The sequence below is a fragment of the Miniopterus natalensis genome, chromosome 10, assembly GCF_054644295.1.
Source record: "Miniopterus natalensis isolate mMinNat1 chromosome 10, mMinNat1.hap1, whole genome shotgun sequence".
Classification (NCBI taxonomy): Eukaryota; Metazoa; Chordata; class Mammalia; order Chiroptera; family Miniopteridae; genus Miniopterus; species Miniopterus natalensis.
The window spans coordinates 76,704,403-76,711,323 of record NC_142090.1 but is presented as its reverse complement, the minus strand read 5'-3'; the positions used below and the strand labels follow the sequence as shown (position 1 = coordinate 76,711,323).

Below are 6,921 nucleotides of genomic sequence, written 5' to 3'. Positions count from 1 at the left end.
CAGGGACCAGAGAGGCAGAGGAATTCTACCTAAGGCATCACTGCGATCAGGAGCCTGTCATACTCAGCAACCAGGGGGGAGCTCCTACTAGCTCCTGCTCCTTCAGATTTATTAGCGATGGGTTTTTCTCTTCAATGAGACCCCGCTGGTCAACCATATAGAAAAGCGGAAAGAAGCCCTCCCTTTGCTCAGCTACACTTGGGGAAAGAAAAAAAAATAAAAATGTATGCCTGGAAAGTAAAATTACAGAGCGTATTCCAAGAGGCCACACGGGGAAAATCAATCTCAATCTCTCTCTCCCCCTTTCTCTCTCACACACACAGACACACTCACACACGCGCGCACACACGCACATACACACGCGCACTCACACTCACACACTCACTCACTCACACGCTCTTGAATAACTAGGCAGATTGTCAGAGGCTGGGCTCTACCTCCAGTTCCCCAACTCGCTCCCACCCCGGCCGGAGGACACCACCCCTCACCACCTCCACCGCGAGCCCGTGCCCCCCAAGCGCGCGTCTCCACGGAGCTCATTTCTGAAACAAACAAAGAAAACCAAGTCTGCGCGGAGCGAGGGTCTGCTCCCCGGAGCCCCGACTTCAGGCGCCCAGCCCGGCGCGCCCCCGCCGTCCGCGCCCCGCCAGCCCCGGTTCCCGCGGCGCCGGAAAGTGCGAGCCCGCCGCTCCCCGCGCTGCTCCCGCCCGCTCCCCGCGCTCCCCCCGGCCGCTCCCCGCGCTCCCCCCGGCCGCTCCCCGCGTCCCCGGGGCGCCGGCGTCCGCACCCCGGGCGCCGCTCTCCCGCCTCCGCGCCGCCAGCCGTCCAGCGCCGCGCGCACCGAGGGCGCCGGGAACCCGCGCGGCGCGGGCAGGGCGGCCACAGGTAGGCTCCGTCCATCCCGGGGCGCGGGCGGGGCGGGGGGAGAGACCCGCGCGGCACCGCGCCCGCCTGGCTGCACTCACCGGAGGACACGGAGGAGCCGGACAGGCTGGAGTTGCTGGACGCGGCCATCTCCGCGCCGCACGTCGCCGCTGCTCAGCCCCGCCGCGCGCGCCGTCCCCGCTGCGCTCGCCCGGCCGCCGCCCGCCGCCGCGGCCCCCAGCCCATGGCAAAGTCCCGGGGCCGCCGCGCACCAGCCTCTGGACTCTGCCTGCACTTCCTGCTCCGCCAGATGACGCGCTGCGCCGCCGCTATTTATTTGTGGTTTCCGTCCCTCTCGGCGCCTTCGCGAGCTCTCCTCCTGGGGTCGGAGGGTAGGTAGGTGGCGGGGGAGGGCGGCCACGGGCGGGGGGCGGGGGCGGCGGTCGGAGCGGCCGGATCGCGCTGCAGCCGAGCCCCAGCTGCGGTCAGCGCTCCCCCGCGCGCGCGGCTGCGTCCGGGGCGCCCCCGAGCCGCCCCGCCAGCTCCCCGCACCCTCCCCTGGGCTCCTGCCTTCCCAGCCGGCGGCACTTCCAGCAGCCCGGGCCACGGCGGCGGGAGACAGACAGACAGAGCGACCTCCCCCTTCTCCCTCCGCCCCAACTCGGCTCCGCGCACACAAAGGAGAGGAGAGGAGACGCGGGAGCTCGGGGCTGGTTCGGGGGCGGCGGGCTCGACAGCTCCTGCGTCCGGGGCCGGAGCGGGAGGCTGCGGGCTGCGGAGCGCGAGGGCGCCGGACCCCTGGGTGCTGGGGAAGCCGCCGCCGGGGGGCGCGGGGCGAGCGCGGCTCCCGCGCGCAGAGCGGCTCCGAGGGTCTGCAGGCGGCCGGGAGCGGGGAGCCGGGGGAAGGCGTGGGGCTCGCTGCGCCCCGCAGCACGGAGGAGCGCGAGGCGGCCGCGTGGGGGGGGGGGGGGCCGAAGGCGGGGTCACTAAGGACACGCCAGGCAGCGGGGGGCCGGGCGGCTGCGGAGCGCTCCTTCCACCCCGCTCCAAATTGTCCTTTGTTGCCCTGGAGCTGGTGGTCCCAGCCTTGCAAGAAGGTAAGTTTTTCAAAACACCTTCAAAACACCCAGCCAGCCAGTGCACGTTAAGTACCCCAGCCTCGGACAGTGCTTTTGAGGTTGGCCTTCAAAGAAATAGACACGTTCCAAATATATCATCAGGCCCACACAAAGCCTGGTGTCAACCAGCAAGAGGTTCTCCGACTTCATCTTGCAAAGGACCCGCACAAAAGACAGAAGGCTGGCCGCAGGCCCCACTGCACCTTTTCAGGGTGAGGCACAGCTGAGGTGGGAGAGAGGCTGGAGCACAAGGTGTGTCCCTTAGCCCCCGAATTCAATCCTCAGTTAATTTCACTGGGAGGAAATATCATGCAGATTTAAAAAGAAAGAAAAAAAAAGTGTATTTCACGCTCCCAGCAGGGTCATCGGTTCTTTCAATCCGGAAGCAACAGAAAACTGTGAAATTTGAACAGAAATAGTTAGATCAAAGGGGAAAGCAAACATTAAAGGGATGAAAGTACTCTCATTATGTGGCAAAGTGGAAAGTGTTCACATTGGGGAAGTTCAATTTTTAAAAATATGGTTAGAAGGACACAGTGAGTTTAAAAATTATTAGGAGTGACACAGGCACAGCAGCAGCCCCGGGGGGGTCCACATCAACGACACCTAACACGCAGCGGATAATAAATGTTGAATAATCACACTGTGCACCCCTGTCACATTTTCTAGTTGATTTAAACTATTTTTTTTTTTTTTAATTCCTTCCAGGATGCCATCCCAGTGACTCTTCCCAACAGGCTCACTCTTTTAAAATGTATCTTGATGAATAGTTGAGGGCCGATGAGCACTCTCCAGTTACATTGGGCTGAATCTTCCTGATCCTCATCTAATGGAACTTGAAACATCCCCGCTGGTATAGAGAGACCCAAGCACCCCCACTCCCCCCCCATTTTTCTTCCTTTTGTACCACGCAGCCTGGATGCAGCCTAAGCTGGAGCCATGTGGCCCTTCAGGGACATGTGGCCCACCACAACCTTGACCTCTATCAGAATGGAACTGCCTGTTTTCCCAGAGTGCTTCTGGTCACAGGCAACACCTACTTGTAGGACAAGAAACCTATGTGTCCCTCCAGCTCTTTAGATGGGCAACTGTCTAACTTGGCTGTCACCTAGTTGTCACCATCTGGGTTTGTAGAAGACAACATCTGTTTCCAAACTCTGGTTCTGCCACTTATTAGCTGTGTGACCTTGAGCAAATTACTTACACTCCCTGAGCCTTCGTTTCTCCACCTGCAACCAAAGTCCTCTTACACAGGGTGTTGTGAAGATTGAGTTGCAGATGATAAAGCCACAGTGCAACTGACATTAAGTTCAGGCTCCATAAGTGATTGTCAGTTGTTCGCTTAAAAGACTGAATCCATAATTTGAACAACTTTTGCTTTCTCCATTGTATCTGGAGATAACTAATCAGCAGTGACTTTTTCTACGGCGGGGGGAAATGTCTAATCTTCTGCCCAATGTCAATACCTTTCTTGGCCCAAATTGAGCAACAGGTTTATGACTCATCTCAGAAGTCTCACAAAGGGATGTCAGATTCTATCTCTGCAGTTTGAATGACAGTAGTCACCTTCAGAGAGCTGTATAGTTGTTAGTTAGAGGAAGTACAGCATGGTCCTGTGAAGTGGATTATTTTTATTACCCCAAATTGACAGCTAAATTCACAGAGGGGCGCTTGCTGGGAAGGCCCCGCCGAGGCCCCTGTGATGTACAGGTGCAGAATAGGACAGACTGACGCTTTTCCACTGGGTCCAAAGGCCGGGAGAAGGCTGTGAAGTCAGCAAACATACTTGGTGAATAGAAATGGGGTGGCCGGGGAGGCTTAGCCTGTGGGTAGGAGGTGGATGATAGCTCTGAAGTCCACTATTTTGAAGGACACCTGAAAAGCTCCAGGTTCAGAACTAAAATCCGAACGCTGATCATTTGGAATGTTAAAGCTGTAACCAATGGAGAAAACTCAGCAGGCGTGACTGCTTACTCCCATTTTCCTTAGATTCAGAGGCCTAAAGCTCTTGCCGCTCCTTGCAAATGTTTACTATCAGTAAGTGAGCAGAAGGTGGCTGAAAGGAGATGCTAAGCCCCTCCTCAGTAGGCTCAGGGACCTGTCTGCGGACCTCCCAAAGCATGTCTCCAAAGGAAACAATAAAAAAAAAAGTTAGCCCGTATATTTTATTCATTCATATATGGCCTTAACTCTAGGTAAGGCCTTTTTTTTTTTTTTTTTTTTTTGACAATGGGAAAGGGCATATTGGTGCTACAAAGATCTTAGGTCTGTTTGAAAAAGACTTTAAAAGACATTTATTTCTTCTTTCTTCACATATTAAAAAACTTGTGGATGAAAGAAGTTTGTGTTGATAATTTGGTCTATTTAGGATTAAAAAAATTTCACCTTGCTTGAGCTCTCATGCCAACTTAGCATTTAAAGTCTTCCCACCTTCCCTTTCCAAACATATTCCCTGTTCCCTCCTTCCCACATACAGCCCTTCTCACTGAAGCACCAGCCTTTCCAGCATCCTCTCTGCTGGGCACCTTCCACATTGCGAAGGTTCAGGTGAAAGACACCTTCCTGGAGCATCCCCCCTGGTCCCCAAGCCAGCTCTCCTGTTGAATTCCTCCAGTCCTTCCCCCATACCTCCCCATCAGCAGACGCTCTGTCTTGTTCTGCTGGAAATTTGGGAACATCCTTTATCTCCCTACTCCATGAAAAGCTTCCAGGGGGGCCAGGATCCATGTCTGGCCAGCCTTTGTGTTCTCTACCATGGTTTGCACACAGTAGGTGCTCCGTCGATATTGGTTGAATAAATGAGTAAATCAAAGAACAAATGCCTCCATACATGGTTCTCAAGGACGCCAATGACATGTCACATCAGTAGCTGTGACCACTAAGCAACAGAGGATGAACAACATATCCGGGGCACAAAGAAGTTGATGCGTGGGCCACGACACTCCACTGCTGTGAACAGCAACAACAACTGAAACGGTGACAACGTAAGAATAAAAACCTGATGCAGTAACTGTTTGCACCCCGCGCCCCCATCACCGGCTGTTACAACTCCTGTACTTCGTTGTTTACAGAGTAGCTCTTCTGTAGCTACTGTAATTTGTTTATTTTTGCTTTGCTGTTCCTTTGAAGTTTACAGGCAGACATGGAAACACCGCAGGGTATGCAGCTGTGGTGGTTGGAGCTGGGCTCCCACATCTCTGGCACTCTGGGGTGTTGGTGAAGGTCATTCCTTCCTCTGTGCTAAGCACAGAATGAAGTACTCCTTGCTTTCAAGATTAATCCAGTGGCTGGCATTCGCAGGAGACTAGTGGGGCTATTTGTCAACTAGCTTTAAATATTTCATGGCAAATACTCCACTCTCCCCTGAAAATTGGTCCTTTGGCCATCAATTTCTCAACATCGATATACTCTTTGTTGGAGTGAGAAATATTTCCCTTTGTAGTTAAAGCCGTGTTTCTAAATACAAAGATGCCTAGTCCTGTTAAAGAGAAAACATTGGCTCTTTGGGGTAAGGGCAGCCGTAACTAGAGGCAGGAGCTAAGAGAGACTCTGTTTCCCTAGAAGAGGTGGGCAGGTGGCCCTGGGTGGGGTTACCGAGCACCCAGCTCAGCCGCTGCAAGGAGCAGCCCTGCCTCTGAACAAAAGGAGCCCACACCTGGGGTGCAGACAAAGGGAGGCCGCCTCAGCTACCCAGCTCCCAGCTCCCATCGCCTGCTGGTGGGGACCCCTAGTGGCCACGCTCGCTGCATGCACGGGTGTTCCTGCATCTCCTCACTGACAGGCAGAGGGGTCCAGGGGAACCCCCGGAGTTTCCTACTTGGCCACTTAGCTTGCCAGGATCAGACACCCACACCTACCCGCGCTTAGGCCACGCAGTGGGCTACAATCTCTTTGATGGAAAGCCGGACAGACACACACAGAGAAATAAAGGCGGGTATTTCTTCCTGAAGCAAAAGAAAATCAGAGTTCGGAGACTAATGAGAGAGTCAGAAAATCATTGAATATGCTTTCTTCTGCATATGGCATCTTCTGACATTGTTCCCTGACATTTTAGATTACAAAACTCGTTCCCGCCCTCAGTGCTCTAAGAGAAATCCAGGGTAAACTAAAGTGAAGTCCGCTCTGGGCGATGTGTGCAGTGAGTGGGTTTATCCTGCCTCCTGGGGCACCTCTGGCTTTATGCTCCCGCACTATCCAAATCTGCTTCCACGAACTGTCTGATGGGTTGATTCTCTGAGGCCTGTCCATCTATGCATTCATTAATTCCCAAAGTAATGTCTGCTGAGCCCCGGGGAGAAGAGTATGAGGATGCCACACCTTGCCCCGTGCATCCTACAGTCTGACCCCTCCACCCTTCCTAGGACATGTACGTTTCAGCTGGGACAGGGCACAGAAATGGCCTCTAATTGGAAATTATAGGTAGGTATTACCCATCGGGTATCAACTTTCTTTTCAGCAGTTTTTTTTTGTTTTTGTTTTTGTTTTAACAAAACCTCCAAAATCAAACCTCGAAGTCTCTTTCTGGATAACTAGCATCTTCTCAGGCACAGGTTTAGCTCCTCAGCTCAGGAAGCCCAGCAAATACTCCAAAGGTTCTGTGCCTTTGCTCCCCCCCCCCACAAAAAGTCCTCAATCATTGTTTTCATTTCTTTGCCTATGGCAGCTATAGATCCAACAACAAAACCTTTTTTTTTTTTTTTCATCTTTTCAAGGATAGAGGGTAAATGACATTGGAGGAAAGCTAACCAACAATGTCTAGGCCAATCTTCCAACAGAGAAACGTATTTTAGTCTTTTGCAAACACAGGGTGGAGCAAAAGTAGGTTTGCAGTTGCTTGTATGGAAAATAATACAATTAAAAAATAATAACAGTACAAGAATAAACTCTGTTTCTTATACTCCCAACTGTAAACCTACTTCCATCTTCCTCAAAATGCGCG

The 6,921-nt window shown here is 53.3% G+C and overlaps 1 long non-coding RNA gene across 1 annotated transcript; it reads left to right on the top strand.

Annotated features, from left to right (window-relative positions):
- Positions 1 to 1,099: 1,099 nt before the first annotated feature.
- On the top strand, positions 1,100 to 4,322 carry LOC148092302 (uncharacterized). Its single transcript, XR_015715208.1, has 2 exons — positions 1,100 to 1,256; positions 2,691 to 4,322. It is a non-coding gene; the product is annotated as an uncharacterized LOC148092302 (long non-coding RNA).
- Positions 4,323 to 6,921: the final 2,599 nt, after the last annotated feature.